Source organism: Oryctolagus cuniculus, chromosome 19, assembly GCF_964237555.1.
Source record: "Oryctolagus cuniculus chromosome 19, mOryCun1.1, whole genome shotgun sequence".
In the NCBI taxonomy this organism is placed as follows: Eukaryota; Metazoa; Chordata; class Mammalia; order Lagomorpha; family Leporidae; genus Oryctolagus; species Oryctolagus cuniculus.
Window position 1 is genome coordinate 64,936,862 of NC_091450.1, and position 13,344 is coordinate 64,950,205.

The following is a 13,344-nucleotide window of genomic DNA, read 5'->3' on the forward strand; positions in this document are numbered from 1 at the left end:
TTTGCGTCCACATCATCCCCGTGCCCACTGGGGCCCGGCTCCCACTCTCGAGGTCCAGCCTCCCGGCCCCGGGAGCTCTCGGCGCCCCTCCCCCCAGTCTCGTGGGCTCTCCTCTAGGTCCCGGCTTCAGCGTCCCATTCCTGGTGGCTGGGCCAAGGGGGCCAGGGCCGTCTCCGCGCTGCTCTGGGGTGAAGCCGCCATGCCTGCTGTGGGGGCTCTCTCCGGCGAGTGCTCCGAATCTGGTCCCTATTCTCCATCTTCTCCCAGGTCCTGGGGCTCCCCGCGCCCTAGTCTCTGGTGGCTTCTTCGTTCCTGGGCAGTCTCGGGCCCCCATTCTCTGACGCTTTCTCCTCCCTCCTTGGGGGCGTCAGCTCCCTATTCTCCAGTGCTTTCTCTGCTCTCTAGAGGGACCCTGGGCCCCCATTCGCCGCCGCCCCCTTCCCCTCATCGGGGACTTTCTGTCTCCCGCTCTCCAGTGCTGTCGCCCCGTTCACGGGAAGCCTCAGGCTTGGGGCTCTCTTCCCGCTGCCCAGGGCTGGCAGGTCCATGTTCAGGCCCCGGGGCTTTCTCTCTGTTCCCGGGGCCTCTCCCAGCCTTCCTGGGTCCTGCCTCCCGTGGTGTCCGCCCCTTGTCCCCTAGGAGGTTCCTTGTCAAGTCCTCCCGCAAGGACATCAGCAGCTGCTCTGTGCTCACTTGAACTACGAAGGTCAGCTTCTTCTGGGACCCCACGAGCGGGAAGGGACCCGGGTCTGCGGGCGGCCAGGGCGCTCCTGGGTCGGGTGGCTCAGGGGAGCCCGTGGCAGAGGGACCCCTCCCTCCTCCTCGGCCGCCCCTCACCTGGGAAGACTCCCTCAGGGGAAGAAAAGGGTCTCGGTCTCGTAGCCGCTGTCCCCTGGCTTGGGAACCCGAGAGGACGGGCCTGAGCTGGGACTGGCCATGGCGGGGGGGTTCGGGGGACGCACCCAGGTCCGCGGGTGCCTGGGGAGGTGGTAGCGGCGGCGGCGGGGGCGGAGGGGGGTCGAGGAGCCGGAGGTGGCCCCCGCTCGGGGTACTGGGGGCTGCTGCTTTCATGAGGAGGTCCAGAAACACAGAAGGGCTGGGGGAGGTCGGCCAGGGAGCGCTGTTCTGCCCGCAGGGAGGAGTCGTCCTCGGTAGGGGGTGGGGACAGCCAACAGCAGGGTGTCCCCTCCAACTGCCAATGGCCAACCGCCCACAACTTAATGAGGCTCCAGCGGCAGGCAGGAGCAGGAGGCCCCCTTGTGGCTGCACAGGGGCACGGCAGGGGCCCTCGCGGCTGAGGCTTCCCCCCAAGGGTGCTGCTGTCCTCGCGGGAGAGCTGCCCTCCTCCTCCTCACTCCCCCAGCACCTCGGCAAGGTCTCCCGCCAGCGTCTCCCCCGCGCCCCAGCCCCTGGGAACTCAGCTGCTCAGCAGGAAGCTGCCTGATGCAGAGGACTGGGCCGGGAAGGGCCGAGGCACCGGAAGAAGGGGGAGGCCAAGTCTTGGACACTAGCTGGGGGACCACGGGAGGGGCCTGAGGGGCAGGCACGCCTGGGTCCAGAGGGTCCCAATCATTAGGGAAGAGGGACTCCGGGTGGGAGCCGCGCTCCTACAGGCGAATGTAGTACTCGCTGCTCACTGAGGGGCTGCGGGCACTGATGAGGAGCAGCACACTGGGTGTGGACAGCGCCTTGTAGATGGGATCCGAAGGGCTGCCAGGTGGCGCTGCGCCGCCCCGCCCCAGCCCGCCCCGCGCCGGGCCATCTCCCACAGCACTGGAGGTTCAGGCCGCGGCTGCTCTCAGCGATCCTGAGCACCTCATTGGGATCAGCCCCGGGGAAGCCATCATCCCGAAGCAGGAAGTGGACGAGAGGTGCCGGGGCGCCACAGGCCTCACATGCGGTCCCGCCCCGCCACCTCCCAGGCCACCCTGGTGCCCTGGACTCCCAGCCCTGTGAGGCATGGTGGGACTGGGGTCCCTTTGGATCCAGGGCTGGAGGCGGGACTACAGGACGAGGGGACTGTCCCTGGTCCCCCTTCTAACCTCAGCTTCCCCAACACCCTGGCCCTGCCTCACCCTGGTCCTCATCAAGGTCAAGACCCTGGCTGGGGGCCCTCATGGCTCCATTCCTACAGCCAGAAGCCTGCCTCTGCAGCTGGGGCCACCACTGCCTCCTTCCCACCCCTGCCAGTGTGCCCCTCATAGCCCCTGCCTGATCAGAGCCCCACCCTCACCTCCTCCCACTGGTGTGTGCCCAGGCCCCGCCCCCACCTCCCACTAGTGCGTGCATAGGCCCCGCCCCTCACCTCACCTGGTGAGGGCACAGGCCCCGCCTTCACGAGGCTCCACCCGAGGCCCCTCCCCACACCTCCCACTGGTGCTGCAGAGACCCTGCCGCAAACCTCTTTCCACTGGTTTGAGTACACGCCCCACCACCAAGAGGCCCCGCCCAGCCCCTCCTCCCACTGGTGCTGCAAGGCCACGCCCCGAGGCCCCGCCCCACACCTCCTCCCACTGGTGGATGTAGCCATGACAGCCACAGTAGGTGCAGCAGGCTGAGGATCTTGGTGAAGCTCATGATGCGCAGGGCGCACGCCATCTTGTAGACCTCAGAGTCGATGCCCTTCTCCACGATCAGGAAGATGTAGTCCACGGGGATGGAGGACACGAAGACCATCAAGAACCACGTGCGCAGGTACCTGCGCTTGATCTTTTCAGGGTCCAGGATGATCTCTGTGTTGTCCTCCACCACGATGCCCATGCGGAAGTTGAGTGCCAGGTCCAGGAGGAAGAAGGTGTCAGAGACCACATTGAAGATGATCCAGGGGGCAGTGGTCTCCTCCTGAAGAAGGTGATGCCCTGGGGATGTTGATCAGGTTGCCCACCATGAGCAGCAGCATGGTGAAGTCCCGTAGAACCTGCGGAGGAAGGCCCGGGCCTGCGTGCCTGGACAACCAAGGATGGGGAGTCCCCCGCCCCCGCAGTGCTGACCACGTCTGGACCTCACCAAGGCGGGGCCTCTGCTCCCCTGCCGGTGCTGACCACCCCAGCACAACATCAAGGGTGGGAGCTGAACCCCCCACCACCACCACAGCGCTAACCACCTCTGGACCTCACCAAGGCCAAGGGCACTCAGTGCACACAGAATATCACAAGGTCTGAAGGAGAGCTGCCCCCAGGAGTGGGGGTGGGGAGGGCCCTGGGCGCTGGCTCAGATGGCGCTGGTGCAGATGGACCCAGCCCGTCTGGAGCCAGGGCCAAGGGTGCCAGTCCAAGGTGTGGAGAGAGGTGAGAGGCTGAGGCCCATGGGACTTGGCAAGGTCTGGCATTGGCTCCGGCAGCCGCAGGGACAGGAACGATGGGCAGTGTTCCGACAGCCCAAGGTCAACCCCAGGACTCCACCTGGGGGCAGAAGAGGCCCCACCTCCCCGGGCAGATGGCAGGCTGGGAGAAAGCACCTGGCAGGGATGAGCACAGGCCTGTTGGCGAAGGGGAAAATACCATCAGTCCCCCAGGGAGGACACCAAGTGTCCTCCCAGAGCCGGGGCGGTCACTCTGCTGACAGCATCCAGGAGCACTGGGCACGGGGCCAGGACAGGAGCCTGCGTACCAGGGACGTGCTCACAAGGGACAGCACATGACAGGCTGCCTGGCTGGGAGAAGCTTCCCTCCGGCTGGTGGCTTGGGGTTCAGGGTTCAACCCCAGGGGCCCCAGTGTCTGCCAACAATACAGTAGACAGTGAGCATGGGAGGAGTGTGTGCCTGGCAGCCAGCCAGCCCCTTCTGGGTCCTGCCCCCCAGCATCATCTGCCTAAACTCCTCCTGGGGCTCCACCTCCACAGCTTTGGGTTTTCAGTTTCTGCACAGGTTCACGGGCCAGGTTCTGTTCACACGAGTGTCCTGCCCAGGTCAAGGAACCCACGGCTGTGTCACAGCCCCCATGTCTGCCATCCTGCTCTGCTCCAGGGCCTCACCGCACCCTGACCACGTCCTTCCCACTGGGGCCCCGAGTAATCAAGACAGGCCATGAAGGGGCTGGTGCTGTGGCATAGTGGGTAAAGCCACCGCCTGCAGTGCCAACATCCCATATGGACACCGGTTCGAATCCTGGCTGCTCCACTTCTGATCCAGCTCTCTGCTATGGCCTGGGATAGCAGTAGAAGATGGCCCAAGTCCTTGGGTCCCGGCACCCACATGGGAGACCTTGAAGAAGCTTCAGGTTCCTGGTTTTGGATTGAGACAGCTCTGGCCACTGTGGTCAACTGGGGAGTGAACCAGTGGATGGAAGACCTCTCTCTCTCTCTCTCTCTCTGCCTCTCCTTCTCTCTGTGTTAACTTTCAAATAAATAAATCTTTAAAAAAAAATCCATGGGGCGGGCGTGTGGCATGGGGCTGGCTGTTGGGGGCATTTCAGGAGTGAACCAAGGGATGAGGTGGTCTCCCTTTCTCTGCCTTTCAAGTAAAGTGAAAATAGGTAAAACTTTTTAAAAAACAAAGCCTGAGAAATTAAAAAGAAAAAAGCTACCCGCTTCCAAACAGCAAGGAGACAGGGCCGCAAGAGGAGGAGGAGCACCATGGGTCTGAGCTCCACCGGCGGCCCAGGCTGCTCCTCTCGAACCCCTCTTGCTGGGGGGCCGTACGCTGAACACCCGCTGTCGGAGGCCAGCACACCTGGGCCTGCGGGAGCCCTTGCACGAAAGGCTTCACTTGCACAGGGAGACGTCTCCAGAGAACCATCTTGGCCCAGCGCCGGCCAGGCTGCCAGCCCTCTGTGCCGGCCCCCGCTCCCCCGCTGCAGCCTGCTGGCCTGGCCGCCTGGCCCCCTCCAAGCTCCCATGTCCGGCACCAAGGGACCCTCGCCTCCATCGCAACCGCCCCCTCCCGCCCAGCCCGTCTCAGTGTAGTTACAGCCCCACGGCTCTGGGCCAGTGTGCAGTGTCAGTCTTTCCCACATAAAAAGACGCCCACCGGGCACCCAGGAGGGCAGAAGGCTCCCAGCGTTCGAGGTCCAAGTCCTGCCGGTCTGGCTTCCCCCACTGGGCCCGAACGCCAGGAAGCCAGGGACACACTCAGGTTAGGCCCCGCCCCAGCCCCACCCCTCCAAAGCCCGCCCCAGTGGCCCCACCTACTTCCAGGGCCCGCTCCCAGCGGCCCTGCCTTCCATGCCCTGCCCCAAACTGCTGGTCCTGTTGCGAGGAGCCTGGGACGCCCGCATCCTCCCTCTCTGCAGGTCCCAGCCTCTGGGGAACACCTGTCAGCCTCCCCGTTTAGGTCAAATAGTTTTTAAGTAAAGCAGACTAAGTTGGCAACCGAGTCGTTTTCAAACCACGCAGCGGTTTGCGGGCCTAGAACCGAGAGACAGAGGGTGTGAAGCTTCATGGGAACACTGGTGGTGGCGGATCAGGGACTCTCCGGGAGCACTGGTGGGGGGTCTGGGACTCTCCGGGAGCACTGGTGGTGGGGGTCAGGAACTCTCCGGGAGCACTGGTGGGGGGGTCAGGGACTCTCCGGGGGGGTGGAGAGGGTCAGGGGCTCCACACGGGATTTGGGGTTGGGGGAAGAAGGTCGGGGGGTTCATGGTAGCACTGATGGGGAGGCTGAGGAGCTTCATAGGAGCTTGGGGGTGGAGCAGAGTCCGCCCAGGTCAGCGGTCCCGTGGCTGAGCAGGCAACCATGAGAAGGGCTGGGCCTGAACCCACCACCCTAGCTCAATGCAGGCAGAGGAAGCCCGGATGTTGTCCCGGGCAAGAGCTCCTGCAGGCCCCGCCCCTCCCCAGCACGGCCCAAGTGGTGCCTGGCATCTACCTCGGGGTCGGATCCTGAGGAAATCATCCAAAAGGAAGAGAAAAACATTAAAAAGCAATTTATACCCAGGCATGCATAGCAGCTCTGTCCGCGAGAGCCAGAGGCTGGCCAGGGCCCAACTCAGGCTGGCCCGGGCTGGCCACTGCCCACCAGTGACCTGGGCACTGTGGGGGTGGGGGCAGAGGCTTCTGGTCCCAGAGACAGGGCCATGGGGAAGCACCTGCAATGTTGGGAAGACCCAGCCCTCACTTCCACCCCCGATGTGCAGCCTGGACCAGCCACTTTCCTGCTCAGACCCCTGGGTCACCGTCTGGCCTTGGGAGCTCCCTGACCCCAAAGGTCATCTGGCCCCATGGCAGCTGGCTGATCAGACACCAGCTTGGGTGACGGAGGGGAAACTGAGGCGCATCAGGCCGTGAGGGGTCAGCTCGCAGCTCTGCTGCTCAGCCCCAGGGGTCCTCAGCTCCTGCTGAGACCCCAGCATGGAGACCAGGTCCTCCCCGCGGGGTGTGAAGTTGGAGTGGAGCGGGAGGCAGCCAGGAATCAGGGAGTAAATCCTGGAGGGATTAGAGGGATTAGGCTCTAAGCTGGGGCTGCACAGCAGGTGTCACAGATTAAGAGACAGAGATGCCACCTCCCCTGCCAGGGACGCTCACTGGCCAGAGAAGCCTAGGGCAGCAGCAGCGATGAGACCATCCTGGGGCACCACAGGCAGGGGTGGGGGGGCGCAGGGCTGCGGCTCAGGTGCCCTGGGATGGCTGGATGTGGGGTGAGGGTCAGAGGCTGGACAGCAGGAAGCTGAGCAGGGACCCCTAGGTCACAGTAGGGCAAGTTTCCCAAGCAGGGAGTTGGGGAAGAAACAGGGGAGGAGGGCCCCCAGCCACCCTGATCCCTCCTCCCACACTCCCTAGGAGAGGCTGGTGACTGACCCCTGCCATGGCCACCCAGCAGCCACCGTGGGGGACTGGAGGATGTGGCCCCCGCCCCCTGTCTTTCAGCAGCATGGCACATATGTGCTGTGGACTGGAAGAGGCCCACGCAGAGCTGCAGGGTGGGCAGAGCTGGGGCCAGGACCTTCCCCTACCCAGAAGGAGGCCCACCAGAGGCCAGCAGGACCCTCAGAGTCAGCGCAGCTGCCACCATACCATCTAGCCCAAGCTCCCTTCTCCTCGAGTGTCCTCTGCCTGGGACCCCTCCTTCCACCTGCCCAACTCTGCCCGGGACCTCCTGCCCCTGGAACCAGAACAGCAGCATCCCCAGCTTGGCAAGCAGGGGTCCTCAAGGGTCCTAGGTGGGCTCAGGCCAGTTTATTGAAGAGGAATCGGGGGCAGGAAGCAAACTTCATGCTCGAGGAGGGGACAGCACCGGCCTGGGATGGGCCCCGTGAGGAAGAAAGAACAACGTGAAGGGGACATGGAGAGGACCCTGGCCAGCACCCCACACAGATGGACACACAGACACAGAGGGACACATGAGACACAGACACATGCATGAGGACACACAGGTACTTGTCCAAGTCCATAGGAGAATGAACTTCAGTGTTTGCTTTGGTCCCACTTAGGTCCAGCAGCCCCTGGCACTCATGCTGTCCACTGCCTGTCCCTGGGTCTGTCCCATTCCCCACAGGCCTGGAGAGGGCCCCTGCCCTGCCGTGCACCTACCACACCACGGCAGAAGTCAATGTTCTGAATTAAGCCGGGAGCCCGCAGTGTGGCTGTGTCTCTCTGGGATCCCAGAGTCTGGGGGCACATGGTGACCACAGCAGGGCCTGAGGCCCCAGCGACTTTGCTGGGAAACTTTTAGGTCCCTTTTTAAAATGTGGCTAATCAGAGCCAGCGCCCCACATGAGCACTGGTTTGAGTCGCAGCTGCTCCACTTCTGATACAGCGCCCTGCTATGGCCTGGGAAAGCAGTGGAGGGTAGCCCAAGTGCTTGGGTCCCTGCATCCACATGGAGACCTGGAAGCAGCTCTTGTCTTCAACCTGATCCAGCCCCAGCTTTGGCCAACTAGCGAGTGAACCAGCAGATGGAAGACCTCTATCTCTGTAACTCTGCCTTTCAAATTAATTAATTGGTTAATCTTAAAAAAATAATAAAATAATGTGGCCACTGGGTCTCATGTTGCCCCTCCCCCCAGCCCCCAGGGACGATTCATTTGTCTGGCTGGCCCCTCACTTGGTCACAGCAGTTGAAGAGCCCTCGCCGCCCACAGCATCTCCCACCCACCCTGGGGACAGCTGCCCCCAGCAGCAGAAAGTCCAAGACCTCTTACTGCCCAAGGAAGGGACGACTGACTCAGTGCCCAGCCTCAGCCCTGCACCCACTCCCCGCCCATAGGCGTCCTGCTGGTGGTGGGGCGGTCATGCTGGAGGCAACTGGGCTGGAGGGGAGACGCAGCCCTGTGACCAGATGGCACTGGGCCTGGGCCAAGAGCAGGAAGCCCATGGCTCCTGACCGTCCTGCATCAAACACGGGACCACTGAGCCGACCCACCTGAGCTTTCCCGAGCTAGACAGGGGTTGGCAAGTTCAGGCTGCTGGCGGGGTCTGACTGCACCGCTGGGAACCGGACTTTGTTCCACGGCCCTGGACCCCAGAGTCTGCAGTTCTCAAGCACTGAGGGTGGGGAGGGGTCAGGAACCAGAAGTTCTCAGACCCTGCTCTGCAGGCCTGGGTAGGGGGCCTCCGGGAGCAGGAGAATCTGGGCTCTGTGGGCCCAGGCTCGGGCAAGGACTGCCAGGGCAGAGGGCGCGGCGGGCCTGGGCGCTGTCCACGGTGCTTTAGTCTCCCACTCCCTGAGCGCAGGCCAGGAGGGCCCCAGAGGCGCCCCACTCACCCCGCCCGCGCACGCAGCCCGGACACACCCGGTGCATGCCTCCTGCACCATTGGGCCCGCGTTCCCCGGAGCCCCGCGCCCGAGGCCCAGCTCACGTTCATCTCGCCCGGGGAGAGAGGAGTCCACTCACAGCGGCCCGGCCCTGGACCCTGCCCAGTGCCTGGGCGCGCACGACCCGCTCACGCCTCGGTGGCTACATGCCCACCTTCACCCTGCACAGCTCCCGCGGCTCCCGGAGACGCCGAGCCCCGCCCCCTCTCAGGCTCGCGGGCCCCACTTAACCCCATCCCCGCCCGCCCGCCCGCCCTTCCTTCTGCTCGAAGGCCGGGTTGCCCTCCACTCCTCCTCAGCGCACAGCCCCGGGCTCTGCCGCCGTGTCCTGTGACAGGGGGAGAGGGTGCCCCCCGAGAACGGCCGGCGCGCTAGCTGAAGTCCCCGGGCTGGTGGATGATCCAGGCCCCCGCGGACTTCATGCGCTCTTGCTCGCACTCCACCGCCATCTGGCTGCTGAACATGCGCAGCGAGAACTTGTTGACGCCCGGCTGCAGGAGCGCGCCCAGTTGGCGCTACATGAAGCTGGCCGGGCTGCCGCGTGGTTCCCCGGCCGGCCCGCCTCCTCGCTGCCCGCCTCCGCCGCTGGCCCCGCGCCCGCGGTCGCCCCGCTGCACGAGAACACCACCTTGGGGCCGCGCGCCGGGCCCTAGGGCCCCGCGGGGCTGTACTGCGGGTCCCGCGCCCGCACTAGCCTTGCGGGCTGCCCTTGGCCGCGCTAGCCACGCCGGGGGTGCCCGAGCCGTCGCACCAGCTGTCCCGGCTACAGAGCCGGGCGGGTGAGCCGCCTTCGTGCGCTGCCCTGGGGGCCATGGGCCAGGGCCGGGCGGGCTCCGCTGGGGGTGCGGGGTCAAGGGGGCGGCGCGGGCAGCTGCTGCTTGGGGGGGGGGGGGGCGCTGGAGGTGGTGCAGGGGTCTCGCCCAGACTCTGGACTCTCCCCGGGCTGCCCGCCGCCCCCCGCGCGCATCCTTAGCGAGGCGGCGCAGGCAGGGAGCGGAGCAGCCGCCCTCACCGCTGGCCCGGGCCGAGCCCGAGGGAGGGGCGCGGAGTCTCCATGGCGGGGCCGAGGTTGGGGGGGTCGCCCCGCCTCTGCCTGCACCCCCTGCCCGCTCGCTGTGCTCTGGCGGAGGAAACTGAGGCCGCGGGGTCGGACGCCCAAGGTTATGCAGCCTTGGGCCCGCGGAGGCAGCCGAGGGGAAATTGAGGACCAGCACTGTGGCACAGCAGATTATTACCCTGGCCCGAAGTGCCGGCATCCCATATGGGCGCCGGTTCTAGTCCCAGCTGCTCCACTTCCAATCCAGCTCTCTGCTATGGCCTAGGAAAGCAGTAGAATATGGCCCAAGTCCTTGGGCCCCTGCACCAGTGTGGGAGACCTGGAGGAGACTCCTGGCTCCTGGCTTCAGATTGGCACAGTTCTGGCCATTGTGGCCAATTGGGGAGTGACCCAGCGGATGGAAGACACCCCCCCCCCCCGCCTACCCTATGTGTAACTCTCTCAAGTAAAAAATAAAAAAATCTTTTAAAAAAAGAGGATGATAGGGAACTTATGTGATCTTTCTTCTAGTAAGAACTTTTTAAAATTTATTTGAAATGCAGTTTGAGAGAGAGAGAGAAGGAGAGGGGGAGAGAGAGACAGATATTCAATGTACTCCCCAAATGGCTGCAATACCCAGGACTAGGCCAGGCCCCACTCAGGAGCCAGAAGCATCCTCTGGATGTCCCAAGGGGGTGCAGTGGAACAAGAACTTGTGCCATCTCCCACTGCTTTCCCAGGCCTTCAGCAGGGAGCTGGATCAGAAACAGTACAGTTGGGACTCAAACCAGAGCCCATATAGGGTTGCAGGCACTGCAGACAGCAGCTTAGCTCACTGTGCTACAGTGGCAGACCCCCCTTTCTACTGCTACACCACTGAACATTTTAGCAAAGGACAAATCCCTTTGTCTTATCCTTACAGAGAAGGCTCCGTGTAAAATGACATGATCTTCAAACTCATGAAGGTCCTCAACTACAGATAATGCCTGATATTTGATATTTGGGAAAGCCAACTTAAGTCAGCATTAAGTCTATGATTCTGTAGGTTCTTTACATGAGAAAGCACCAACTCCAAGGATAAAAAGGATTAGGAAAAATATTAAGGACTCTATTGACAGGCTACTGTATCTGCATTATTTTAGTTTGGACACTGTTTCCAAAAATAATAATTGTCTTTCTTTTGGAATTGGGCTGCAGCCCACCAGTGGCCTCCAGTTACTAAACTTGTACACTTGGTATGACTGACTTTTGTGCAGTGAAAATAGGTGCTGGGCAGGAGAACTGCTTCCCTTTCTAAAATCTCTTGCCTACTGAAAAGATAAGAGTATCCATGAATGTCTGTGCCTGGATTCTAGAAGATTCTGAGAGTTACAAAGTGTTCAGGGAGAAGAGAAGATATAAATATATGATCTGAGGTGGTTTTTCCCCTGCCCTTGAAGAGCAATGAGGCCCTAGGCAGGGAGAATTAAAGGATGCACTCAGAAAGTAACACACATGTATGTAACTCCATCATTCTATACCCACTCTGTAAGCCAAGCACTAGAAGGAGAATGAGTAAAAAGCCTCAGAATGCGATTCATTTCTGAGGTGGACACCATTTGTACTTTACCTGTGTGTTTGCAGTAAAGCTAGGGTACAGAGGAGCCTGAGGATAAGTCCACACATATACTCTCCTTCTGAGATCTCGTCATGTCTCACTGGCTACTGCTGTCTTGCTAGCCAGGCACCAGGATTCATTTCCAATCTATGGTGCCTCTGGAGGACACACAATGTGCAGGGCTGGTGTAGTGGGAAGACTTGCTTCCAAACAGCTGCTTGGCAATCTAGCTATGAGGGCACGAGGGACAGTGCTGTTACCTGCACAGAAACAGAAGAGAAACAGGGCAGGATCAGCACAATGTGTGTAATTCCTAAGAACTGAGACTGGGGATGGGTGGGATGTCAGAGATCCCGCTCCAATGCAGGATTCTCGTTAGATGAAGACTCATAACCTAGACCCTATAACTGTCACACTTTATATTTCCTCACATGAGTAACCACAGAGCAGCAGAGTTATCAAGTACACAAAGGAAAAATGCAGTGACCTATTCCTTCTCCTACTGTAACTGTTCATGGGACAGACCATGTACAGTCCAGAAAGGACTGCCAAACATTGGGGTCAAGTGTGTGATGGGATACAATACTGAACACAGGGAGAGCATCCTGTGGATAGGGTGTCAAAAAATAGAGGTACATTTTCAACCCAGAACAGACAATTACTGTTAACTGACTTGCAGATGTAGCAAAATTCACCAAGCAAACAAGATGTTGTGGAGTAAGCAACTGACAAGGGGAAATGAAAACACACAGAAGAAAGGAGGAAGGTAACTTTGTAACTTAGGGGAGTCCAGGAGGACCCACAGAAATGAGCCAATAAGAAACCAGGGGAGGGACCTGTGTGCTGAGATATAAATCCTTGCTTTAACTGCTGGGGTATGCCTGTTCATTAGACACCTAATCTTGCATGACTGATCATAATGTCTTGCTTTCACTGCACATCCTGAGTGCAAGATCACCTCTTGAATGGACCAGTGAGGATTATTTCCCACAAGGGTTACTTACTTGTCTACAACTACTTGTCTTCTCCAGAAGCCAACCAGCCAAACTTTCCCTTTCCTCCTTGGGGTTTCAGAGGGGGAAACATGACATGAAGACCCCAGTTCCCCCACTGAAGAACTCTTTGCTGAGGCTGCAGAAGGTCCTATTTCAGAAAACTCAAGATCTGCATCCTATCCAATGTGAGTCATGAACTTCAAAATGTCATCACTCCAATACAAAGAATCACTGAATGCTGCCCTCAGGAGGGAGGGGGAGCTCTTCATTGAAAACCCTGATGCTTTCTTCCATCCTTCGAGTAGTAGAGTTTTCCTCTGACCCTACCATCTCGGTTTCTATGTAAAAATAATGCCAGTATAAGGGAGATAGTTAGGCTGGACCATAAATAGCAGGTCCTAGTGGTGTGGAACAGCAGTTTTATTGCAGAATACTTGTTGGTCATGGTACTTGATCACAGACACTCTTGTGTGAAATGAAGGCATTCCAAGCTGTGGCTTAACTGACTGCACAACAGCCACCCAGACAGCTTACATTTTAACCAAGAGTAGAGAAGGTTTCATGTTCATCAGCAACAATACTTAGCATTTCCATGTTTCAGTCTACACAGAGCACAAGCCTTCCCCAATGCAAAGTAATCAAGCAATGGACTTACTGTGTGGCGTTGGCTGTAGACACGTTGAGCTGCTCAGAGCAGGCACAGAGACTGAACTATGACTTTTGTTTAAGTTGGGTTTTGTCAATGAGGAAGTGGAAGATGAAAATGACAATGGAATGGACATATCGCATGAGAGGAATTGTAATGACAAATCACAAAATCTGCTGAGAAACTAACAGAAGTAAAAAGGATGACTGAAAAATAATGCTAAGTCACTGAATGAGAATTCTTTAGGGCATCAAAGAAAATGAATGGAACAGACTGGAGATATGAATGGGCCACTCACTCCAAATTAAATTTTCAGGGAGGGCGATTTATGTTCAAGTCTTTTGTAATAAAGACAGGGGAGAGAGGCATTACCAAATCTT

The 13,344-nt window shown here is 59.9% G+C and overlaps 1 protein-coding gene and 2 pseudogenes across 1 annotated transcript in view; all 3 read right to left on the reverse strand.

Moving 5' to 3' along the window:
• Positions 1–287: 287 nt before the first annotated feature.
• Positions 288–2,087, reverse strand: LOC138846900 (serine/threonine-protein kinase LMTK3-like; annotated as a pseudogene).
• Positions 2,036–2,899, reverse strand: LOC138847075 (potassium/sodium hyperpolarization-activated cyclic nucleotide-gated channel 2 pseudogene; annotated as a pseudogene).
• Positions 2,900–11,301: 8,402 nt separating this feature from the next.
• LOC127489780 (uncharacterized) overlaps positions 11,302–13,344 on the reverse strand; it is a 278,910-nt gene continuing 276,867 nt past the window's right edge. The window contains exon 26 of the mRNA XM_070064726.1: positions 11,302–11,583. The gene's annotated coding sequence lies outside the window, so the exon portion shown is untranslated. The remainder of the gene's footprint in view (positions 11,584–13,344) is intronic.